Genomic DNA, 26,993 nt, shown 5'->3' with positions numbered 1-26,993 from the left:
GGAAGCTTAAAGATAACTGTACAACTTGACATGAGTTATGTGATACATAGTACTAGGAGGCAGCATTTAAATGTTCAGTTCATGGATTGAGATAGACCGGAATTGTAATCCCAGTTTTACTGCTTGCTTAAAATGTGATCTTGTACAGATTACATCCTCAGTTTCCTCAATGTAAAATGGTGCTTGAAATAACCTCATGAATGTAAAGTGGTTTGCATACTATCCCTTAGTAGTACACAATAAATTATTTTAGTGCTGTTGTTATAGAGAAGATTTAGATAAACAGAGTATACCCAAAGAGGAAAGAGTGCTTAAACAAAGACAAAAAGTATGCATTTTCACAGGTCTGAAAAGACTGCAAATCAGAGAATGGTTGACTAAATAGAGAAGGGCAGCATGTGAAAATTAGCATTCAAAGCAGAAGATTTTTGTGGGCCCCAAGGAAAAATTAAGATTTTTAAGGAGTAGATGGATGTAATTAAATATGCATTTGAAATAATAGCAAAAGGAATCTGGACAGATGCCTTAGGAAAAAAGTAAGGAAGAGGGAGATGAGGGGGAGAATTTACTGTCAGAAAGTTTAGGGAGGAGGCAATTGTGTCAGTTTTGGTGAAATTAGTGGCGGTAAGTGGGAGAGGAGAGAATGTATTCTAGAGTATTCTAGAAAATTGAGCTATAAAACTTGGGGGCTTATGGATATAAAAGATGAGGAAAATGGAATGTTGAGAACAGTTCCCAAGTTTCTAGCTTAGGAGATTTAAATTGATGGCTTGGTCAGATGGTGATACTCTGAACTTGAAGAGGAGGCAAGTTGGAAAAATACAATGAGTTCCAAATGGGCTGTGTTGCATTTGAAATGCATCCGAAATATAGCATCTGTCTAGCTGGAGATGTCTAACTGACCACTGGAAACAAAAGTTTTCAAGTATTAAAGAGAGAGAGGAAAGGTCTTAAAGAGGGACTTTTTAAGACCTCCTGTACACTTATGAGATTTGTCTTTCTTAATGTGATGGGGCTTTAATGGAGAACTGGGGTGGGGTGGGGATAAGACTACTGTCTCAAAATTAGGTATCTACTGAGACTGTATAGGATTTGTGTATAGATCCCAAACAATCTATGTTGTTTAGGACAGAGTTTAGAGATGTAAGACTCAAAAATGATATGTGTGTCCTGCACACCGAATGAATTACATCTGGAAACATAAATTTACATATGCAATAGGCAACTTAGGGTATACACAAATAATTGCAAGTAATGATTCTATATGTAACAAAATACACCCTTCCTGTGTTTCTCCACATAGTACTATGTACTGTTTTCTCTCTTTGCCTACAATACTGTTGTTGTGTTCTTAGGCATCTGCCCAGTTGTAAAGACAAAATAGTTCTCTGACAAAAACCACAATATTAGACAGTTAGTTTTTTGCTTGTTTGTTTGTTTGTTTTTGAGATGGATTCTCACTCTGTTGCCCAGGCTGGAGTGCAGTGGTGCAACCTTGGCTCACTGCAACCTACGCCTCCCAGGTTCAAGTGATTCTTGTGACTCAGCATTCCAATTAGCTGGATTAGAAGAACACACCATCACGCCCAGCAAATTTTTGTATTTTTAGTAGAGATGGGGTTTCAACATGTTGGCCAGGTTGGTTTCGAACTCTTGGCCTCCAAGGATCCACTTGGCTCAGCCTCCCAGAGTGTTGGGATTAGAGGAATGAGCCACTGTGCTCAGCCAAGACAGTTTTGGCATATCTGCCTTACTACCAAGTGTGTAGCTGAAACCATTTGGATATGAACAGGGAAAAATAAAGAGAAATTATTTACATGGATGAAAAGCAAATACTAAAGTTTGTACCATCACTTATGATCCAATATTTGTTCAAGTCAAGAGGCGAAACAGAAAAAGGTTGATTGTAGAACAAATTCCAGAATCTTATACTTCAGAACGTCTTGTTTTTTAACTTCTGTCTCAAAGCCAGTAACTTATTTTTTAAGAGTGAATTACAACCTATCCTCTGAAGCTATGATTAATACCTTTTCATCTGCCCTTTTATGTTGGATGTCTTCCTTTTTCTCCTCCAGGGCCACTCTCTACCTGTTTGCAGTCCTAGAGTCCAAGAGCAGGAAGAATATAGAGGCAGTACTTCAAGCTTCCAACTGAGGTTGACCAATGGGGAGGAAGCACAGACAAAAACCTGCAGGATGCGAAGAGAATGATATCAGGATATTCCCGTGACTCTCTCCCTGAAAGACCAAGTCAGACTGTCTCTTGCCTTCACATGATGTCACTTGTCCTCTTCAGGTGACCTGCTCCAAAGGACTCACTCTTCCATGTTCTGGTAACCTGTCTTTCCCTCCCCTGTTGCTTTGGGTTTAGGGGTTGTAACATATTTGCAGTCACTAGTCCTGGATGCATGCATATTCTTTCCATTCCCTATATCTTGTTCCATACTCTTATCATTGGTCCCATGGGGGGGGGGAACCATTAAATTCTCTTAACTGGAGGATTTTGATTATAATCTCTAATGCTATTTTAGAAAGGACTACATGTTACAAGAAATGCACTAGAATTTCCATTGACTGAAAAGCACTTCATATGGTTGCTCATTACTTAAATTCGTCATATTTTAAAAGGTGTGCTCTTTCTTTTTAATACAATCATGTATTTTTACTATGAAAATCTACTTTAGAGCTCATTCTGGTCTCAACTTCTCTTTAAGAAATGGTGAAATGATTTGCACGAGGACAGGTAACCAATGAAAGATTGTTATTGTTTAAACCCCTAGTTTCCTTCCTCGCTGGCCAGTGTTCTTTAGCTTTTAGTTGACCCTCTTGTTTCTCTGGAGGCTTCCCCTTGAACTTTGTCCAAAGAGCTTTGAACTTTGTCCAAAGAATAAACTTATTTTCTGCAGTGAGTGACCCTGGTTCTTTGGACAATCTGATAGCTCAGGTAGGAGTGGGGACCTGGGATTCTCACTAAAGACTTGCAGTGTATCCCCATTTTCAATCTTATGCCTTCCTCTGCCTTCTGCAATTTCTCCTTCCTATTGCCGAACGTTTCTGAGCGTCTTTGAATCAATTAGCTCATTTCTTACACCGACGACAGTGTTTCACAAAATTTATAAGGGCTGGGCACCGGTAGCTTACACCTGTAATCCCAGCACTTTGGGAGACCAAGGTGGGAGGACCACTTAAGGTCAGGAGTTTAAGACCAGCCTGGCTAACATGGTGAATTCCCATCTCCACTAAAAATACAAAAATTAGCCAGGCATGGTGGTGCATGCCTGTAATCCCAGCTACTTGTGCCTGTAATCCCAGCTGAGGCAGGACAATCACTTGAACCCAGGAAGCAGAGATTGCAGTGACCTGAGATCGTGCCACTGCACTGCAGCCTGAGCAACAGAGCAAGACTGTCTCAAACAAAAAAACAAACAAAAATTTATTAGACTGATCCTGTACTAACCCCCAGCAGACCAGACCAAACCAGCATGGAGTCACCTGTGCTAACTGCTACGTAATAAAACTGAACTTTGAAAGGGGCTAGTTTTCAAATAAATAAATAAATAAACCAGGAAATTCATAGCAACACAGCCACCAGAGGGGCCCCAGTTTACCTGAGCCTGCATGATAAGAAAGTTCACTCTAGGCCACGTATGGTGGCTCACGTCTGTAATCTTAGCACTTTGGGAGGCCAAGGCAAGTGGATCACCTGAGGTCAGGAGTTCAAGAGCAGCCTGGCCAACATGGTGAAACCCTGTCTCCACTAAAAATACAAAAATTAGCTGGATATGGTGGCACATGCCTGTTGTCCCAGCTACTTGGGAGGCAAGAGAATTGCTTGAACCCAGGAGCTGGAGGTTGCAGCTAGCCGAACTCGTGCCACTGCACTCTAGCCTGGGCAACAGAGCCAGACTCTGTCTCAAAAAAAAAAAAAAAAAAAAAAAAATTCACTCTGTTTTAACCCTATGAGGAAAGGAACTTTGAAATGGTCAATCTGCTTTCTGCTTTCTTCAGCCCTTTGCCTATAAAGCCAACCCCCTCTGCTCAGCTTGGCAGAACACCCATTCTATTTTACAGAATGAGATGTTACTCAATTCCAGAATCACAAAAGAAAGACAATTAGATCTTTAAATTTGTTGTAATTTTGTGTTTTGACATCAGTTAGGGTTCAACATCCTAATCATAGGGTTAACTTAAGGTTCAACTTCTGGGTAGGCTATCACATGCAACTTACTTTGCAAAAAAATTGTAGAGATTTATAATAAAAGTACTTTACTATCTCTCACAGTTTCTGTGGTGCGGGAATTCAGAAATGGCTCAGTTTAAAAGCCTGAATCTGGCTTAAGGTCTCTCATGCCACTACCATCAGATGGGGGCAGAACTGGAAGAACAAGGACAGGATAGTTAGGAATTAGCTAGGTCTCTCTCTCTCTCTCTCTCTCTCTCTCTCTCTCTCTCTGTCCCTCCTACCCCCTGCCCCATCTCTCTCTCTCTCTGTCTCTCCTCTGTCCTCTGTCCTCTGTCTCTCCCTTTCTTTAAGAAGTCTCAGGATCTCTCCATGTGATCTCTCTCTGTGGGCTAGTTTGGACAGTCTCACAGAATTGCCACCTCCGGTTGAAGACGTCAAAGAAGGGGGAGAATTCCAGTGAGCAAAGTGCAAGTTGTATGACTTTGTGTATGGCTTAGCTTTGAAAGTTACATAGTGTCATTTCTTTTTTTGTTTTTGTTTTTGTTTTTGTTGTTGTTGTTCGTCTGTTTTGAGACAGGGTCTCACTCTGACTGGCTGGCTGGAGTGCATGGCGTGATCTCAGTTCAATGCAACCTCCGCCTCCTTAATTCTTGAATACACAGTAGATCATCTTTAGTCCAATAAACATTAGGTTGAAACTAATGACTGTTGCTTTTTGGTTTTGTTTGGTTGATTGTTTTGTTTAGTTTGAGATATGATTTCGCTATGTGGCCCTGGTGATCCTCCTGCCTCAGCCTCCCAATTAACTGAGACTACAAGTGCACACATCACACCTAGCTAATTTTTAAAATTTTTATTAGAGATGAGTTCTCACCATGTTGCCCAGGCTGGTCTCCATTTCCTGAGCTCAAGCAATCCTTCTGCCTCAGTCTCCCAAAGTGTTGGGATTACAAGCATGAGCCACTGTGCCCAGCTGACTATTGCTTTTGGCAAACTTAATGAGTCCATCTTGCTCCCAATTGCACTGTCATTATAAGCAGTACTTTCACTTTTTCTATTTTCTACTAAGTGGTATAAGGTAATATACACAAAATGCAACAAATTATCTAAGTAATTATCCAAACAAATCCCATCATAATACAATAAAATGATGATATTAATAAAGCTAAACTGTCAGGCAGGCAAGGATTTCAGGGCTTCAACAAAAATGCATTTATAAAAAGGTGGGCAGAATTTTCCTTGCTCTTGTTGATACTCAAAGGCTTTCTCAAACTCCTGCCCTCAAGTTTTTTTGTTTTTGTTTTTTTTTGAGATGGAGTCTTGTTATTTCACCTAGGCTGCTGGAGTGCAGTGGCACAGTCTCGCCTCACTGCAACCTCTGCCTCCCAGGTTCAAGCGATTCTCCTGCCTCGGCGTCCCAAGTAGCTGGGACTACAGGTGTGTGCCACTGCTTCCGGGTAATTTTTGTATTTTAAGTAGAGACAGGGTTTCTCCGTGTTGGCCAGGCTGGTCTCAAACTCCTGACCTCAAGTGATTCACCTGCCTCGGCCTCCCAAAGTGCTGGGATTACATGCGTGAGCCACCAAACCCATCCTCAAATGCTTTCCTTTATAAATTGCAATACAATTTATAACCCGTCAAACTTGTCTCCATGCACATCTCAGGATCTTCTGGCCGAGTATTTCTCACCTGAGATAATCTGTCAGTGCACCATGTGGGTCTAGCCTAGACTTACTCACACAGTGACTGGATAGGGTTCTAAGAGAGTCAGTGGAAGCCTACAAGGCCTCTTGAGGTCCAAGGCTGGAATTGGCACAGGATCACCTCAACGGATTTTATTGGCTAAAGCAAGTCACAGGCCAGCCTAGATTCAAGGAGAGGGAAAATTGATTCTTCCTCTTGATAGGAGGAGCTGCAAAGTCTCAATGCAAAGGAGTGTGTATATTGGGAGGGGAATAATTACGGTCACCTTATGTATTTATTTTTTGAGACAGAGTCTTGCTCTGTCGTCTAGGCTGGAGTGTAATGGCGTGATCTCAGCTCACTGCAGCCTCCTCCTCCCGGGTTCAAGTGATTCTCCTGCCTCAGCCTCCTGAGTAGCTGGTATTACAGGCATGTGCCACCACACTTGGCTAATTTTGCATTTCTTTTTTTTTTTTTTTTTTCTTTTTTCTGAGATAGTGTCTCGCTCTCTCACCCAGGTTGGGGTGCAGTGGCGCCATCTTGGTTCACTGCAAGCTCCGCCTCCCGGGTTCATGCCAATCTCCTGCCTCAGCCTCCCGAGTAACTGGGACTACAGACAGGTGCCCGCCACCACGCCTGTCTAATTTTTTGTATTTTTAGTAGAGATGAGGTTTCACCGTGTTAGCCAGGATGGTCTCAATCTCCTGACCTCGTGATCCGCCCGCCTTGGCTTCCCAAAGTGCTGGGATTACAGGTGTGAGCCACTGTGCCCGTCCTGGTCATCTTTATAATTAATCTAAAACACCATCTCTTCCTAACCCTAATTATAATAGATTCATAGATTACCCACTGATAACCTTTTATAGCTTTGGTAACATCTTGTCCTCTATTTTTCATAATCTTTCAATCCCTCATTCTACCACAGATTATTGTTGTAAGTATGTTTCACACAATTGCTGGCTCAGGCTGAATTTTCTTTTTGGCCGATACTGATGACCAGTTATTGCTGATAAACTCTGATCTACCTCGACCTTTGTGATTCAGTATAATTTTTTCTAAGCTTAGCTAAGGGAAAACTATATACTTTCTTGAGTGACCCCTCAATATGTCATAGTGAAAGACATTAGGGATTATTGTTTTGACTGTTTAAAATTAATGGTAATTGCTATGAATAGCAATTCATAAAAATTGCTTTTAAAAAAATCACAATACAGTTGATCCTTGAACAACACAGGTTTGAACTGTATTGGTTCACTTATATGCAGATTTCCTTTTCAATATAACACAGATAAAAAGTACAATATTGGAGGGACTCAAAATGCACTTATATGGAGGACTGACTTCAAATATGCACCGGGCCTATAGTGGGATTTGAGCATGTGCAGATTTTGGTATACATGGGAGACCTGGAACCAATACCCTGTCTTTAGTTTCTTAAAATGTGTCACAAATAAGTACAATTTTAATAATATGGGTGAACAACAACCTAATTAAAAATAGGCTCAGTGGGAGACGGGCAGAGAAAAAATAGGCACAGGCCCTTCACAGAAGAGGACATCTAAATGGCCTCCACACCTATGAAAAGATCCTAAGTATCACTATCAAGGAAATGTATGTCCCGCTAGAAAGTACTAATGATTAGAAGGCTGATAATATTGAGTGTTAGCAAGGATATAGAGCATCTGGGACTTTCATATATTGCTGGTGGAGTGTGAGTTGATTAAACCAAGTTGGAAACCTGCTGGGTAGTTTCTATATACCTATTCTAGGAGCAGTTCTACCGTAGTTATACATGCAATAGAAATTAGTGCATATGTCTGATAAAATAGGTATAAGAATGTTTGTAATAGATTTAGTTGTAATAGGCCCAAATTGAAAACCACCTAAATGTCTACAAATATGAGAATGGATGAGCAAATTATAGTATGTTTACATAATGGAATACTACATAGTAATGAAAAAGAATGAACTACTGATACACACCACAACATGAATTACTCTCTAAATCATTACACTGAGTAAAAAATGCACATTCTGTATGATTAACTTCATGTAAGGTTCAAAAATATGCAAAGTTAATTCATAGTGTTAGAAGTAAAAGCTTTGGGGAGTGGAGAAATTGGTGGTATTAACTGGGAAAGGTGCAAAGGAACCTTCTAGGTGATCATAATATTCTATATTATGACCTGGGTAGTGACCACAGGGTGGTTTATATATATAAACATTTATTGAACTATACACCTATGATTTGTTCGCTTTAATGTATGTACATTAAATGTTTATGCATGCCTATATTCACATAATTATATAGATGTTCTTGTTAGAAAAATGGGACTTTTTATTTGTATCTATTGATGGTATAAATGAAAGCATAAATTCTATCCCTGGCCTCAAGATTGACCTGTATTGAGATACTAAAAAGGAAAAGATTTCTTCCCCCTCTTTCACAGTTTAATTAGGGTGAAAACCCAGCATAATAATTTGATGTGGAGGCTGGGGGCAGTGGCTCACGCCTGTAATCCCAGCACTTCAGGAGGCTGAGGCAGGTGGATTACTGAGGTCAGGAGTTCAAGACCAGCCTGGCCAACATGGAGAAACCCGTCTCTACTAAAAATACAAAAATTACCTGGGAGTGGTGGCACACACCTGTAGTCCCAGCTATTCAGGAGGCTGAGGTGGGAGAATGGCTTGAACCTGGGAGACAGAGGTTGCAGTGAGCCAAAATCATGCCTCTGCACTCCAGCCTGGGGATAGAGCGAGACTATGTCTCAAAAATAAACAACAACAACAAAAGTTAATGTGACCAAAGGTAAAGAAAAGCTAACTTTATAATCTTCTATAGGTTCTGCAGCTAAGGATATTGATGAGAGATTGATTAGTTCTGATTTTTGAAAGGTATGGTGCTGTGCATACATGCACACACAGGCATGTATGTATGTATACATTCACATATGTGTACTGTGTATATGCACACATATATGGTAGATCTGAATGTGTGAACATGTGTGCTATGCGTGCATGTGTGATGCATGTGCATGCATGCATGTGTGTTTTCCACCAAATTTACACAGGAGTAAGGAGGCATAGCTTCACTCTAAACTAACAAATATTTTATGAAAGTGTGCATACTTTGAGTCTCCCAAAATCAAACAATTCTGCTGAAGCTTCTGTGTACTATCTTTCTAAACACAATGAAAATTTAGGGAAATGTTTAGCTTCAGATGAATTGCCCTAGGGTGTGGTAGGGCACAAGGCACAGAGTCTAGGACAAGTACATCACTCCTGTGTTAGGGAATAAGATAGTCCTAAAGTGGCAAAGTGTAGAATCTCACTGAGAAGGGTTAAGAAGAAGCTCTCTGTGCAGAGTGAACTTTGAAACAACGTGGGAGCAAGTCTAGAAACTGTGGTGCTCACCCTAGGAGACTCATATGAAAGGCTAATTTCCTTTGGACCCATAGCACCAGTTCTGTCTTTTCTTTATTTTTTTTTTTCTCAGTTGGGCTTTTTTTTTTTTTTCCCCCAAGACAGACTCTTGCTATGTTGCCTAGGCCACTGTTGAACTCCTGGGCTCAAGCCAGGAATTTAGCCTCGGCCTCCAGCCTCAGCCTCCCCAGTAGCTGGAATTATAGGCACAAGCCATCATACCTAGTTCTATGCTTTTCTTACACTGTAATTCACTCTAGCTTTTTCCCAATTCTTCAGAAAACTGTTAGCCATTCTTCAGCCTCATGTTAGTCCTGTTATGGGTGCAGTGGACAGATAATTAAGAGACAGGCTGTAAACAGCAGAGCAGCCTGACCTGCTTCACCTCTCTCCCAAAACCAATGTAACTGGAACCACATGATTCAGAGAGGGAAGGTGGTGATTCTAAAATTTACAAGGTACCCCAGGAGTGAAATAAGCTGAACTCCATTGCAAATAAGTGGTTAGGAGCTATGTGAACATGGACTGCTGCAGCATCGACAAATGCAGGACTGGATGGAGATGAACCCCTTAAGGTGAGACAAGGGTAGGGAAAGTAGAGGAGAGTGAGCTTGACTTACAGTGTGGTTTAGGTTCTTCAATGAAGGGTCTAAAGGGGCATGTGAAAGAGAAGATAGAAAAGAATGAGACCTACTGGAGAGTGTGTGTGTGTGTGTGTGTGTGTGTGTGTGTATTGAAAATATCTGATGTGTGTAATTTTTAAAAGCCAAAATAAAGAGCCAGAATGCATTTTCATTTAGCTTTCTGAAATTGAGATTGGCAGGGATAAACTGAAGCAAGATACAACTTTTTTTAAAAGAGGGGATTATACCTAACATATATTCCTTGAGGATTTCAATTATTCTGAAATTCATAGAGCAATGGAAGAAAAGTCATAGGTTAGGAAATGAATGTGGTTGAAATTGGCACATATCATCAATAACTTTATACAAAAATCAGCAAATATGCTAAATGAATTTTAATTATGAAAAGGTCAAAAGACAGAGTGAATGTAATTGAGGCAGTGAATGTGCAGTTGTCAGATTTTGTATTCAAGAACTTCAGATAAACGACTTTCACTACAACTATGAAAATATTGATAAACAATTTTTTATGTCCCATTGTTTTTTTCATTGTTTTTTGTTTTGGACAGGGTCTTGCTGTGTCACCCAGGCTGGAGTGCAGTGATGCAATCACAGCTAACTGCAGCCTTGACTGCTCAGGCTCAAGCAATTCTCCTACCTCAGCCTCCTGAGAAGCTGCAACTACAGGTGTGCACCATCATGTCCTGCTAATTTTTTTATTTTTAGTAGAGATGAGGTCTTGCTATGTTGCCCAAGCTGGTCTTGAACTCCTGGGCACAAGCAATCCTCCTGCCTTGGCCTCCCAAAGTGCTGGTATTACAGGTGTGACCCACCGCACCTGACGGTTCTGTAGTTTTAGAAAGCAAGTAGATGTAGAATAGAGACTCCTGACTGTCTCCATCAAAGAAGAAAGTCTAGTCAGGCCAATATCAGATATAATAGCAGTGCGTAGAGGAAATAGAATTCCTCTAATTTCCTTGTATCTTTTCTGGATCAGTTCCAGTCCATAGTGACTAGGATGATAGCTCTGAAGAGGGCTCAGTTCGGGAGCAGTCAACTCAACCATGGTGTCATCATTAAAGCATCCAGACCCATGGTCATTCTACTCTCTATTGTGTATAGAACCAGTTTATTATAGTCTTCAGTTAGTTACTTTATATTGTAGCACTTGTAAGAAGTTCATTCGTTTTTTCCCTTCCTTCCTTCCTTCCTTCCTTCCTTCCTTCCTTCCTTCCTTCCTTCCTTCCTTCCTTCCTTTCTCTCTTTCTCTCTTTCTCTCTCTCTTCTCTCTCTTTCTCTCTCTCTTTCTCTCTTTCTCTCTCTTTCTCTCTCTCTTTCTTTCTTTCATCTTTTCCTTCCTCCCTTCCTCTCTCCCTTCTTCTCTTCCCTCCCTCCCTCCCTTCCTTTCTTTTTTTTTTTTTTTTTTTTTTTTTTTTGATACAGAGTCTCACTCTGTCATCTAGACTGGAATGCAGTGGCATGATCTCAGCTCACTGAAGTCTCCACCTCCTGGGTTCAAGCAGTCCTCCCGCCTCAGCCTCTTGAGTAGCTAGGACTACAGGCAAGTGCCACCATGCCTGGATAATTTTTGTATTTTTAGCAGAGACAGGGTTTTGCCATGTTGGCCAGGCTGGTCTTAAACTCCTGACCTCAGGTGATCCACCCCTCTCAGCCTCCCAAAGTGCTGGGATTACAGGTGTGAGCCACCGTGTCCAGCTGGAAGTGTTTCTTTCTATTCTCATTGGCAAGCATTTATCTATGGCTTTAAAATATTGGTGATTTAAATGCTTCAGACATTGTATTGGCTTGCTAGGGTTGCCACAACAAAATACCACAAATTGGGTAGCTTAACAGCAGAAATTTATTTTCTCATAGTTCTGGAGGTTGAAAGTTCAAGATCAAGGTGTCAGCAGGTTGTCTCCTGAGACCTCTCTCCTTGGCTTGCAGATGGCTGCTTGCTTTCTGTGTCCTCACACAGCCTTTTCTCTGTGTATGTGCATCCTTGGTGTCTCTCCCTCTTCTTCTAACAACACCAGTCAAGTTGGACTAGGGCCACACCCTTATGTCCTCGCTTAGTCTTGTTACCTCATTAAAGACCCTCTCTCCAAATATAGCCACATTGAGGGTTAGGACTTCAACATAATGAATTTGGGTTTAGGGGCACAATTCAGTCCACAATTGATGTCTAACTCCATTTCAGGACTGCCTGGCTGCATTCTTAAAGGCTTTCTTCAGTCTTGGAGATTCTCCTGAACTTCCCTATTTTTCTCCTTTATTTCCTATCCACAAACAGGGATCTAATGTTTGTCCATGAAGTAGGCAGCTAGAAAAGCCAATGAGATAATGCTACACTCATAAACTTGAAATTCTCTCATTAACCACCTTCCTTTTAGGATTACAACTTACTCCCAATTATAAGGAACAAAATGCCTTAAATAAAGGATGAATTACTATTAGAAAAACCCCTGGAACAAATTTAGGGATTTAAAAATTACTTCAGCCAGATAGATCTTCAGATGGCTAAAAATGGAATAAATTGTAGCCAAATGTTGAATATTGAGCTTAGAAAATTCGGTCAACTTATCTAAACTAGAAATAAGATCATTGGCAAATAACAACTGAATAGAAAGCTGATGCTGTGAGAAAGAATACTGATCTTTTTACTTTACAAGTTAAAAAACAAATCTAGATGTGATTATTTTCAAAGCTCCTTTTTTTAGTGGTTCATATTAAATCCTAAATTAGTAAAAAATTTTGCTTTTTGGAAGGCCAAAGCGGGAGGATCACTTGAGCCCAGGAGTTCAAGACCAGTCCTGGCACCATAGTGAGACTGCCCTCTTCTTTACAAAAATTTTTTAAAAAATTATTAGCTGGACATGCTGGCACATACCTGTAGTCCCACCTACTTGAGAGTCTGAGGTTGTGATTGCTTGAGCCTGGGCGTTCAAGACTGTAGTGAACAGTGGTCATGCCACTGCAGCCCAGCCTGAGTGACAGAGTGAGACCTTGTCTAAAAAAAAAAAAAAAAAAAAAAAGAGATTTTGCTTTCTAAAGCTAGGTAGTTAAGATTAAATCTTTTCCTTGAAAAAACAAAGGACCCAATAATTCAAATGAATACATTCTAAAAGTATGCAGTGAGAAAACAAATACGTAGTGCACACAAAACTCAAAGACAAAGAGTATGCGAGATAAATTGTTTTGAAATGAAACGTGATTGTTGTTCTGACCTGGCTTTCCTGCTTTATAAATAAACATAGTATAGAGACAAAAGAAGAGGCCTGTGGCTGTTCACGCTGCAGATCTGAAGTGCTTCCTGTGTGCTGGCAAGTTTTGGTGTGCTTGCTCTCAGATAATTCTTCCTCTTTTTAAAAAGTCCAAAGCCGTCATCAGAGTTTCAAATATGATATTATGATCACTTAAAGTTATAGATATAGAAGGCATTCTTAATTTTTAATTTTCAACATTCAAGTCAGAAAAATTTACAATCCGTCCTTTTCCCCAGCAACTATAACCACAGAGTTTATCCACTGTAAATATCTTAATTTTCTTTGAAAATCCAGGTAACATATCTTTATTGCTTTTGCTCTATAATGTGTTCTGAGAGAAAATAAATCTTTATATACATGTATGCCTCACCTTAATATTCTCCAGAACAAAGAATATTTCTCCCCTTTTCCCCCTGTCCACCCCTTTCTCCCCTCTGCACCCTTTCTCAGACATTTTTCTATGTGTATATAACTTTCACTTAACACTTAACAGAATAACCTGAACATTTCCTTCTCATTATATGTAAACCTGTTTTAATGTTTTTGACAGTTCTGCATAATATTCCATTATAATACACCTCAATTGATAGACATTTTAGGAAGCTTTTAGAGTTTTGCTACTATAATCAATGCCAACGTGCACACATACACACACACATACACACAACTATATTTATGAACACAAATGATTATTTTCTTAGACTAAATTCCTAGATGTACATGTTTTTTTATTTTGCTTTTTGAAACAGAGTCTTACTCTGTTGCCCAGACTGGAATGCAATGGTGTGATCTCAGCTCACTGCAACCTCTGCCTCCCAGGCTCAAGTGATTCTCCTGCCTCAGCCTCCCAAGTGGCTGGGATTACAGACGCCTGCTACCATGCCCAGCTAATTTATGTATTGTTAGTAGAGACTGGGGTTCACCATGTGGGCCAGGCTGGTCTTGAACTCCTGCCCTCAAACGATCCACCTGCCTCAGCCTCCCAAAGTGCCAGGATTACAGATGTGAGCCACCATGCCCAGCCTAGATGTACATATAATTATTGAATTAAAGAACATGAATATTTTGACACAAAGAATAGAAGCTCACTTAACCAAAGAGACAGAAGCTGGTAAATGGTCTGTTAATAAAAAGAACTGGTTAAATAGAGAAATATAATATTTTATAAATATACATATATATAACATTCTATTTTAACTTAAAAATACGTTAAAAATGTAAATGTACAGTAACTCATCTTTATAATCTCAACACTTTGGGAGGCTGAGGTGGGAGACCAGCTTGAGCCCAGGAGTTCAAGACCAGTCTGAGCAACATAGTGAAACTCAGTCTTTACTACATAAATAAATAAATAAATAAATAAATAAATAAATAAAATTAGCCTGGCATGGTGTCATGCACCTGTAGACCCAGCTACCTAGGAGGCTAAGATGGGAGGATCTCTTGATTTTGGGAGGTCAAGGCTACAGTGAGCAATGGTTGAGCCACTCCCTGGGTGACAGAGCAAGACCCTCTTTTTCTCCCACTCTCTCTTTACACACACACACACACACACACACACACACGCACGCACATTCACTCACTAAAATTAGATGAAATAAAAAATAGTGTTTAATTTTTGTGGGGACATAGTAGGTGTATATATTTATGGAGTACCTGAGATATTTTGATACAGGCATACAATGCATAATAATCACATCAGGGTAAATGGGGTATCCATCACCTCAAGCATTAATCCTTTCTCTGTGTTACAAACAATCCAATTGTACACTTTAGTTGTTGTTGTTGTTTTGTTTTGTTTTGTTTTGAGATGAAATCTCACTCTGTCACCCAGGCTGGAAGGCAATGGCGTGATCTTGGCTCACTGCAACCTCTGCTTCCTGGGTTCGGGCAATTTTTGTGCCTCAGCCTCCCGAGTAGCTGGGATTACAGGTGTGCACCACCATGCTCAGCTAATTTTTGTATTTTTAGTACTGATAGGGTTTCACCTTATTGGCCAGGCTGGTCTCAAATTCCTAACCTCAAGTGATCTGCCCGCCCCAGCCTCCCAAGCTGCTGGGATTACAGGTGTTCACCACTGTGTCTGGCCACTTTAGTTATTTTTAAATGATCGACAAATTATTGTTGACTGTAGTCATCCTGTTGTGCTATCAAATACTTGATCTTATTCATTCTATCAAACTATGTTGTTATACCCTTAACCAATCCCCTTTTCTCCCAGCCACTACCCTTCCCAGCCTCTAGTAACCATCATCCTATTCTCTATGTCCGTGTGTTCAATTGTCTTAGTTTTTAGCTCCCACAAATAAGTGATAACATGCAAAGTTTGTCTTTCTGTGGTTGGTTTATTTCACTTAAAATAATGACCTCCAGCTCCATCCATGTTGTTGCAAATGGCAGGATCTTGTTCTTTTCTATGGCTGAATTGAATAGTACTCCTTTATGTATATGTAGCACATTTCCTTTATCCATTCATGTTAATGGACACTTAGATTGCTTCCAAATCTTAGCTATTGTGAATAGTGCTTCAAGAAATGTGACAATGCAGACATTTCTTCCACATACTAATCTTCTTTCTTTTAAGTATATACCTAGAAGTGGAATTGCTAGATCATATGGTAGCTCTATTTTTAGTTTTATGAGGAATCTCCAATCTGTTTTTCATAGTGGTTTTACTAATTCACATCCCCACCAACAGTGTACAAAGGTTCCCTATTTTCCACATCCTTGCCAGCCTTTGTTATTTCCTGTCTTTGGGGATAAAAGCCATTTTAACGAGTGAGATGATATCTCATTGTAGTTTTGAATTACATTTCTCTGAGGAACAATGATGTTGAGCACCTTTTCATATACTGGTTTTCCATTTGTATGTCTTCTTTTGAGGAATGTCTATTCAGGTCTTTTGCCCATTTTAATTGGATTATTAGATTTTTACCTACAGAGTTGTTTGAGCTCCTTTGGTATTCTGGTTATTGATCGTTTGTCAGATGGATAGTTTGTAAATATTTTCTCCCATTCTGTGGGTTGTCTCTTCACTTTGTTGATTGTTTCCTTGCAGTGCAGAAGCTTTTTAACTTGATGTGATCCTATTTGTCCATTTTTGCTTTGGTTGCCTATGCTTGTGGGGTATTACTGAAGAAATCTTTGCTCACTCCAGTGTCCTGTAGAGTTTCTCCCATATTTTGTTTTAGTAGTTTTATAGTTTGAGGTCTTAGATTTATGTCTTTAATCCAGTTTTATTTGACTTTTTGTATATGATGTGAGATAGGAGTCTAGTTTCGTGCTTTTGCATATGAGTATCTAGTTTTCCCAGCACCATTTATTGAAGAGACTGTCATTTCCCCAATGTATGTTCTTGGCACCTTCATCAAAAATGAGTTTACTGTAGGTGTATGAGTTTGTTTCTGGTTTCTCTATTCTGTTCCATTTGCCTATGTGGCCGTTTTTATGCCAGTACCATGCTGTTTTGGTTACTACAGTTTTTGTAGTATAATTTTGCTCAGGATAGTCTTGGCTATTCTGGGTGTTCTGTGGTTCCACATAAAATTTAGGATTGTTTTTTCTATTTCTGTGAAGAATGTCATTGATATTTTCATAGGGAGTACACTGAATCTGTAGATTGCTTTAGGTAGAGTAGACATTTTAACAATATTTATTTTTCCAATCCATGAACATGGAATATCTTTCCTTTTTTTGTGTCCTCTTCAATTTATTTCATCAATGTTTGATGGTTTTTATTGTAGAGAACTTTCACTTCTTTGGTTAATTCCTAGGTATTTAATTTTATTTGTAGCTGTTGTAAATGATATTACTTTCTTGATTTCTTTCTCAGATTGTTTACTGTTGTCATATAGAAATGCTACTGATTTTTGTATGTTGATTTTGTATCCTGCAACTTTACTGAATTTATTTATTAGTTCTAATAGTTTTTTGGTGGAGGCTTTAGGTTTTTCCAAATATAATGTCATATCATCTGCAAACAAGGATAATTTGATTTCTTCCTTTGCAATTTGATTGCCCTTTATTTATTTCTCTTGTTTAATTGCTCTGGGTAGGACTTCTAGTACTATGTCGAATAACAGTGGTGAAAGTGGGCATCCTTGTCATCTTCTAGATCTTAGAGGAAAGGCTTTCAGTTTTTCCCCATTTGGTATAATACTCACTGTGAGTCTGCCATCTATGGCTTTTATTATGTTGAGGTAGGTTCATTCTAGGCCCAGCTCTTTGAAGGTTTTTATCATGAAGAGATGTTGAATTTTATCAAGTGCTTTTTCAGCATTGATTTAAATGATCATACAGATTTTGTCCTTCATTCTGTTGCTATAATGTATCGCAGTGATTGATTTACATATGTTAAGCTATCTTTGCATTCCTGGGATAAATCCCACTTGGTTGTGATGAATGGTCTTTATATTTATGTATTTGTTTATTTACATATTGTTTTGAGACAGGGTCTCCCTCTTTTGTCCAGGCTGAAGTACCATGGTGCAAACATAGCTCATTTCAGCCTTGACCTCCCAAGCATAAGCAACCCTCCCACCTCAGCCTCCCAAATAGCTGAGAACTGGCATGCACCACCATGCCTAGCTGATTTTTTATTTTTTATAAAGACAGGGTCTCTAAAAACTAGGCTGGTCTCAAATGCCTGGACTAAAGCGATCCTCCCATCTTGGCCTCCCAAAGGTGGGAGCCACCACATCTGGCTTGAATATTCTTTTTAATGTGTTGTTGAATTTGCTTTCTTAGTATTTTGTTGAGGACTTTTGCGTCAATGTTCATCAGGGATCTTGGCCTGTAGTTACCTTTTTTTTAAAAAAAATATGTCTTTGTCTAGTTATGGTACAGGGTAATACTAGCCTCATAGAATGAGTTTGGAGGTATTCCCTCCTCCTCTATTTTTTAAAAGTAGTTTGAGTAGGATTGATACTTAACAAACATCTTTAAATGTTTGGTAAAATTCAGCAGTGAAGCGATTAGATCCTGGGCTTTAATGCTGGGAGAATTTTTATTACAGCTTTGATGTCATTTCTTGTTATGTGTCCGTTCAGATTTTGGATTTCTTCATGGTTCTATTTTGGTAGGTTGTATATGTCTAGATATTTATCCATTTCTTCTAGATTTTCTGATGTATTGACATATTGTTGCTCATAGTAGCCACTAAGGATCAGTTGGAGAAAAGCATGTTTCCTTTTTCATCCGTAATTTTATTTATTTGGGTCTTCTCTCTTTTTTTTTCAGTTAGTCTGGCTGAAGTTTTATTAATTTTGTTCATTTTTTCAGAAAACTAACTTTTTGTTTTATTGATTTTTATATTGTTTTCTTCATTTCAGTTTCATTCATTTCTGCTCTGATCCTTATTCTTCCTCTCGTAATTTTGGATTTGGTTTGCTATTGCCTTTTTTTTTTCTTTAAGATGCATTATTAGGTTGAAGTTTTTCTTCTTTTTTAATGTTGGCACTTCTTATAAAGTTTTCTCTTTGCACTGTTTTGGCTGTTTCCCATAGGTTTGTTATATTTTGTTTTCATTATCATTTGTTTCAAGAAATGTTTACATTTTCTTCTTAATTTCTTCGTTGACCCACTGGTCATTCAGGAGCATATCGCTTCATTTCCATATGTTTGTATAGTTTCCAAAATTCCTTGTTATTGATTTCTAGTTTTATTTTATTGTTGTCAGAGAGGATACTTAATTTTTTTTTTTAATTTTTAAGACTTGTTTTGTGGTATAACACATAGCCTCTCCTTGACAATATTCCATGTGCTGAACAGAAGAATGTATATTTTGCAGCCATTGGATGAAATGCTCTGGAAATATCTATTAGGTCCATTTGGTCTACAGCACAGATTAAATCTGATGGTTCTTTGTTGATTTTCTGTCAGGATGATCTGTCCAATGTTGTAAGTTAGGTGTTGAGGTCTCCAGCTATTACCATACTGGGGTCTATCTATCTCTTTTTTTGTTGTTGAGATGGAGTTTCACTCTTTTTGCCCAGGCTGGATTGCAATGGCACAATCGTGGCTCACCGTAACCTCTGCCTTCCGGGTTCAAGCGATTCTCCTGCCTCAGCCTCCCAAGTAGCTGGGATTACAGGCATGCCCTACCACGCCTGGCTAATTTTGTATTTTTTAGTAGAGACATGGTTTCTCCATGTTGGCCAGACTGGTCTTGAACTCTTGATCTCGGGTGATCCGCCTGCCTCAGCCTCCCAAAGTCCTGGGATTATAGGCCTGAGCCACCGTGCCCAGCCTGGGTCTATCTATCTCTTTAGCTCTAATAATATTTGCTTTATATATCTGGGTGCTCCAGTATTGGGTACATATATATTTACAACTGTTATATCCTTTTGCTGAGTTGACCCCTTTATTATTATAAAATGACCTTCTTTGTCTCTTTTTATAGTTTTAGTCTTGAAATCTAATTTGTCTGATATAAGTATAGCTACTTCTGCTTTTTTTTTTGGTTTCCATTTGCATGTCACAGAATATTATAATACTGTAATTGTGGTGTGTAAACTACTTATGTCTTTCTTGAGTAGAAAGACTAAAAGATGAACCAGTCTATGTGTATCTTTACACAACAGACCGTTGGGTCTTTTTTTTTCTCTCTCTCTCTGTTTTCCTTTTTGAGACAGGGTCTCACTTTGTCACCCATGCTGGAGTGCAATAGTGTGAACATGGCTCACTACAGCCATGACCTCTGTGCTCAAGAGGTCCTCTCACCTCAGCTTCCCAAGTAGCTGGGACTACAAGCACTTGCCACCATGCCCATCTAATTTTTAGTATTTTTTTTTTTTTCCAAAAAGAGGGTTTTTGTCATGTTACACAGGCTGGTCTTGAACTCCTGAGCTTAAGCAATCTATTCACCTTGGCCTCCCAAAGTGCTAGAATTATAAGCATGAGCCACTAAGCCCAGCCTCTATGTCTTTTTGTTGGAGAGTTTAGTCCATTTACATTCAATGTTAATGGTAAATAAGGATTTACTGCTGCCATTTTTTTTTCTAGTTGTTTTGTAGTCTTCTCCTCCTTCTTTTCTTCCTTTCTGTCTTCCTTTTAGTAAAGGTGATTTTCTCTGGTGGTATGCTTTAATTTCTTGTTGTTAATTTTTTTTTGTATACGTTCTATGTTTCTTGATTTAAGGTTATCATAAGACTTGCACATAATGAGACAGCCAGGTGGGAGGTACTACTTGGAGAAACTCCAACCAGCCTTTCCGCTGGCTGGATTCTCGGAAGGTTCATGCCATTTTCAGTGAGATGGAGGCTGACCCCTCCTCCTCCTGTGTGGAACCTGAGATTCAAACAGTGGGTGGGAAGCACTCTAACGAGGACTCTGTTTTAGCAAGAGTCCCTGTTTCCTCCTTTTCTTCCTTTTCACCCAATAAAACCCCGCTTTACTCACCCCTCAGTCTGTGAGCCTAAATTTTTGTGGCTGTGGAACAGACATGGACCCCATCCTTAGCTGAACTAAGGAAAAGTCCTACAATATTTTTGGCGCCCAATGTGGGGCTCAAGAAGTGGTGAGTGAAATGGGAACTCAAAATCTCTCACTGTTGCTTCTGAGCCTTTTCATACTCAGACTTCTAAGGGTAGGGGAAACCATACCTCCACCCCTCATTGCTCCCAGATCTTTTCATGACCTTTTCCTTCCTTTTTCGGGACTGACAGGTGAACAGCAGATACCCTCCACCCCCCAACTCCCTGCCAGGCTTGGACATATGGCCCAAGGCACCGGGGGCAGCTGACTGGCGTTTTCTGCCATGAGCCATTGGAGCCTTCCCCTTCCCTGGCCAAGATATTCAGCTCCATTAGAAAATAATTAAACTTTTCTCCCTGGTGGAGAAACCACTTCCATAAGAATAAGGTTCTTCCCCAGTCAATTTTAAACTATATTTTTTCTTTCCCCTTCTCTATCCCATCTGCAAGTTAACTTTTAACATTTATTTGTTTTTTCTTTTAGAAGATGTTTTGCTAGGCCAGTCCACCCAACTATCACTGTTTATATTTTCTGCAAAGTTATGGTTGTAAAATCAAGCCTCCATCTTGTTTTACATTCTAAGGGCATGGCTTGTAACTTTGGTGGCAGGGCTTTGTTTAGCAATCCTGTCTTAGGGAATAAGTTTCTTTCTGGTTTGATATCTGCATGTTTTCCTAGTGCTGTCTCTTAAAGGGCCCCACCCAGTGCCTGAGTTTTCTTCTGTCTGTCTGTGTGTGTAATGTGTGTGATGTCTGTAAAAAGAGCTCTAATTAATTTGACCTAAAGAAAGACAAGCACTTAGATCTAATATTTTTTAAAGGGAAGTTAAAAACTGTGGTACTTTTCAGTTCACATGAGTTCAATCTTTTTTTTTTTTTTTTTTTTTTTTTTTTTAAGATGAAGTCTCACACTGTCACCCAGGCTGGAGTGCAGTGGCGTGATCTCAGCTCACTGCAAGCTCTGCCTCCTGGGTTCATGCTATTCTCCTGCCTCAGCCTCCCAAGCAGCTGGGACTACAGGTGCCCATCACCACACCTGGCTAATTTTTTGTATTTTTAGTTGAGATGGGGCTTCACCATGTTAGCCAGGATGGTCTCGATCTCCTGACCTCGTGATCCACCTACCTCGGCATCCCAAAGTGCTGGAATTATAGGGGTGAGCCAGACTTTAATCTTTAAGAAAAATTTCACATGACTTTAATCTTTAAGAAATAAAAGCAACCCTAAGGACTATTGGTAAAATGCAAGTCAGATGCAAGATTTGCTAAGTGTTTTGAGATTACAAATTGCTTTTTGGGTTTTGAGAGCTATTTGACTTGCTAGCTTCACAATTGGTAAGGCCTGGGGACATGTGGAACTAACCATGTCCTTAACTAAGAAGGCTAACCTTGGCTGCAGTTGGCACACAATTAAGGCAATCAAGTTTTACCTTAAAGTTAAAAATTGCTACTAGTTAATTGGAGCTACTGGAAATAGATTTACATTTAAGGTTTGTAAGAACAGTAAAATGTATTTTTTAGTAAAAGGTTATAAGAAGGCATGGAAATATAAACTTTTGCTTAGGGTTAAAGGATTGTTTTGAGTTCAATTAGGAAAAACTGAAGGTTCAAAGAAGTGGTGGAAGAATTGTGGAAATCTTGCAGAAGAGGTTCTTTGTGTGAACATATTGACTAAATTCAAAAAAGGGCATTATCTGGTTTTTCTGTAAATTGAGCATTGAAATAAAAGCACAACAAGGTTTTCCTAAGGCACTAATCTGCTCTGTGGCAAAATTTGTAAAGGGTTATAAGAGGTTTGTGCTCTTTAAAATTTCTGAGTCGTCATTTTGGCAAAGTAAATAACTTATGGTAGTCTGGAATTCTATTTCATAATATGAAACCTCAAACACTTAACAACCTTCCCAAAATAAAACTTCAGTTTCAAAATTGTCTTTCCTGGCACCTGGCTTTTTGAATACATCAGAGGGCCCCTGAAGTGTCCAGAAAAGAGACATAAACAGGATTATTCGACATGCCTAGTTACATGGGATTGCCAAAATGATGCTCAATCTTCTTTAGGTTATATCTTGGTGAATAATGCTAATATATGTTCCAAAATTGTATGGCATTTCTGAACTTCTAATGTCTGAGTTTATGCTATTGATCATAATTAAGGTTTTCATGTTGAGTTGTTGTAAACCATGGAGACAACCAAACTTCTTGGTCAATTTTGTTTCTCACTCTAACTATCCTGGCTATTTTCCTATTCACAGACAATTTTTGTCTTGTTTTAATCCTTTTGAAAGATGGTTAATAATAAGCTATAGAACTTTAACAGGTGCTGTCACATACAGGCTTCTGATAACTTTAGAGATTGTAACATTGGAATAAAGGAAAATGTACATGGCTCATAAAGAGCAGAAATATTCATGAATATCAAGCAAAACAAGATTTAACTAAATGGACTAACTCAGGAAGCTAAAGCAAACTTTTCCTTTTTTTCTTTTTTCTTTTTTTTGAGACGGAGTCTTGCTGTGTCACTGAGGCTGGGGTGCAGTAGCGGGATCTTGGCTCACTGCAACCTCCACCTCCCAGGTTCAAGTGATTCTCCTGCCTCAGCCTCCTGAGTAGCTCAGAGTACAGGCATGTGCCACCACGACTGGCTAACTTTTGTATTTTTAGTAGAGACGGGGTTTCTCTATGTTGGCCAGGCTGGTCTCAAATTCATGACCTCAAGTGATCTGCCTGCCTGGGCCTCCCAAAGTGCTGGGATTACAGGCATGAGCCACTGCGCCCAGCCTTAAGCTTTTTTTTTTTTTTTTTTTTTTGCTTTTGCTTGGAATATTACTGCTTCTTGTTGTATTTTTCAGAGTCAAGGAAACTTATTTTGAACTATTTATGGCCTTTAATAATTAAGTAAGGTATACACTCCTGTGATCAAAATTTGGAGCGTGTTTGTTTCTCTGTGCCTGGTTCCTCTAGAATTTGGAAACTATCTGTGAGTATTCTTATGGCAATATTGTTGTTTGCATTAGTGCAATAAGAATTCATTTTTCTTTTGCAACAGAACACAATTGGAGAAAGTGGTTATTTTACCGAGGCTTTGCCTGGAAGGGTATGCTTCTGTTTAAGGAGTCAATCTCAACTTGCAGAGCCAATAAACGTCCAGTGGGGAAACTGGCCTCATACCTTTGTCTATCCAATCCCTGCATAGGGTTCCTGACCTGTGGTCAGTAAATAATGTCACTTTCTAACAGGTTCAGGAGCTCCAAGTTTATTATGGGACCTTAAGAGGAAAGGATCACCCAAATCACAGGTGTTTAAGGATACAAACCCATGATTGGGCTCGACTTTAAAAGGTATTATCTGAGATTACTTGTAGAAGAAAATTCCATCAAAGCCAATCTAAAAGGCCTATGTAGAAATAATTATTCTTGCCACACTTCATGCAAATAATCAGGCCAAGTATAAAACTAAAGTCTATTTTGCAAACCATTCAGTCTTATGATGATTTTTTAACAAAAATGAGGACTGGAGAGAGAGAAATCATGTTTCAAAACTTATCATACATTTATCATTAAATTCTAAACTCATTATTTGTTTTTAAGTTTTCACCTACATTTTAGACTAACCCTGCTTACTCCTGTGAACCAACCAGTAATCCCTGGCTGCAGCTCAAAAAGAACAAAAGGGATGAGTAATGTTAAAATCTATATCAATATTCTAGTTGAGCAATTATCCTGCAAATCCTGCCAGGTGATCAGAATAAATAGGATACCCAAGACTCGGAGGTTTCCTTTTTGGGAAAGTAAGACCAAAGGAGCTAACCAAAGTCAAACACCATGCACCCAAATCTTAGCAAGCATAACTATAGCCACCAGTTTTCTGGGTGTGTCACAAGACATTCTTTCCTGTCCGTTGTTGGAGGACTTAGTTCCACAGTTTCATCTTAGCATTTGGCTTATGACAAGGAGTCCATGCAACCCCCCGAGACATATTTTTGTCCCAAACTCAATTCCAAGCTTTGGGTCAAAGCCCTACGAAAGAAAACTGGACCTAATGGATCCAGAGCCAAATGACAACAGAGGCACAGCATAGGTGAGCATGGCTGATTCCTGCCAACTAAGCCAAGCCCAAGCTTCCTGTTCCATGGATAAAGGCCACATTAATATCCATGGCATAAATGAGGTCTAGGGAACTCCAAGCCTACTGATAGTAGGACAAATAGAGGCATGCATGAGATTGGATAATTCCTATTCTCTAGGCATACCCTGCTTCATGGGTGGAAGCTGGTTTGGCATTCATGGTGGGACCTGCCAAGGTCACCGGGATTCAGGGATGCAGGGATGGAAGAGGGAAAGAGGACACTCTTCCTTCCCTCCCTCATGTACCTTGGGTATCTGCTAGGAAGAGAAGGAAACCAGGGATACCTGCTTCCCTCTTTCTAGATGGGTAGCCATTCATCTTCAGTCTGTACCTCTTTTGAATGCATCCTGAACCCTGAGACTCCTTTAAAAAAAAAGCCCTCTTTTTTTCCTTTCTCCTCCTCTGTCCTCTTTTCACAATTAGGCAATTGTGCCTCCAGGACACTCGCCTCAGATGGATCTTCCAAATGGGAAAAAGTAAATTTCTCAAACCTTAAACTGGTTGGCTTAGGATTGGGCTCAGGGTAAGAGAACCCAGAAGCCCAACATGCCGGCAAAAGGGTAAAGTTTCTTTGCCACTCAGCCTTTTGGCTTCCCTCTCTCTATACAAACTGGTAAAAGGCCACAGAATTTTTGAGCTATCCTTACCCCTCCCCTTGTTTCATTTTATACATGTTTTCTAATAACCCGGTTTGTCTGTTCTTGCCTTCAGGCCATCAAACTCCAAACAGTCATGCAATTGGAGCCTCTGATGATGGCCTTTCTGCTGGGAACCCTTAAATAGGCCTCTGAGGGAACTTTGATTACTGTTTTCCCAAAACAGTGCCCCCTGTCAGCAGGAAGCAGTTAAGATCAGTCTTCATCCTATCCTTAATCTAACGGCAGTTAGATGTATTTCTTTAGAGAGGGGAATGAGACAGCCAGGTGGGAGGGGTTCCCTGGAGAAACTCCAACCAACCTGTCCACTGAGGTGGAGACTATGGCCTCATGCAAATCCAAAATCCAATAGGGCAGTCATTAAACCTTAAAGTTCCAAAATGATCTCCTCTGACTCCATGTCTCACATCTAGGGCATGCTGATGCAAGAAGTGGGCTCTTACAGCCTTGGGCAGCTCCACCCCTGTGGCTTTGCAGGGCATAGCCCCCTTCCCAGCTGCTTCCACAAGCTGGCATTGAGTGTCTGTGGTTTTTCCAGGCATGCAATGCAAGCTGTTGGTGGACCTACGATTCTGGGATCTGGAGGATGGTGGCTCTCTTCTGATAGCTCTACCAGGCAGTGCCCCATTGGGGACTCTGTGTGGGGGCTCTGACCCCACATTTCCCTTCTGTACTGCCCTGGCAGAGGTTGTCCATGAGGGCCCCACCCTTGCAGCAAACTTCTGCCTGGACATCCAGGTGTTTCCATACATCCTCTGAAATCCAGGTGGAGGTTCCCAAACCTCAATTTTTGACTTCTGTGAAACTGCAGGGTTAACACCATGTGGAGGCTGCCAAGGCTTGGGGCTGCACCCTCTGAAGCCATGGCCTGAGTGCTATACCTTGGCCCCTTTTAGCTACAGCTGGAGCTGCTAGGACACAGGGCACAAGTCCCCAGGATGCACACAGCAGGGGGCCCTGGGCCCATCCCAGAAAACCATTTTTTCCTTCTAGACCAGTGGGCCTCTGTTAAATTTATCTGATAGGGCTAGGTGCAGTGGCTCATACCTGTAATCCCAGCATTTTGGGAGGCTAAGGCAGGTGGATCACTTGAGCCCAGGAGTTTGAGACCCAGCTGGGCAACATGGCAAAACCTCATCTCTACAAAAAAAACCATACAAAAATTAGCTGAAAATGGTGGCACCCACTTGTAGTCCCAGTTACTTGAGAGGCTGAGGTGGGAGGATTGCTTGAGTCCAGGAGGCAGAGGATACAGTGAGCTGAGATCATGCCACTGGGCACCAGCCTAGGTGACAGGGTGAGACCCTGTCTAAAAATAAATAAATAAATAAATAAATAAATTTATCTGATAGGATTCTGAATTCCTTCTCTGTGTTATCTTGAATTTCACTGAATTTCTTTAACACAGCTATTTTGAATTCTCTGTCTGAAAGGTCACATATCTCTGTCTCTCCATAATTGGTCCCTGGTGACTTATTTAGTTCTATTGGTGAGGTCATGTTTTCCTACATGGTCTTGTTTCTTGTGGATATTTGTCAGTGTCTGGGCATTAAGGAATTGAGTA

At 40.0% G+C, this 26,993-nt stretch overlaps 1 long non-coding RNA gene across 1 annotated transcript in view; it reads left to right on the top strand.

Moving 5' to 3' along the window:
• The window catches only part of LOC140712930 (uncharacterized), a 194,889-nt gene that overhangs the window by 3,402 nt on the left and 164,494 nt on the right, over window positions 1-26,993 (top strand). Inside the window, exon 2 of the long non-coding RNA XR_012094778.1 lies at window positions 2,076-2,332. This is a non-coding gene — a long non-coding RNA (uncharacterized lncRNA). The remainder of the gene's footprint in view (window positions 1-2,075; window positions 2,333-26,993) is intronic.

The sequence above is a fragment of the Chlorocebus sabaeus genome, chromosome 12 (assembly GCF_047675955.1).
Source record: "Chlorocebus sabaeus isolate Y175 chromosome 12, mChlSab1.0.hap1, whole genome shotgun sequence".
Taxonomy (NCBI): Eukaryota; Metazoa; Chordata; class Mammalia; order Primates; family Cercopithecidae; genus Chlorocebus; species Chlorocebus sabaeus.
The sequence above is the reverse complement of the archived record's forward strand: the minus strand, read 5'-3'. Positions and strand labels throughout refer to the sequence as shown.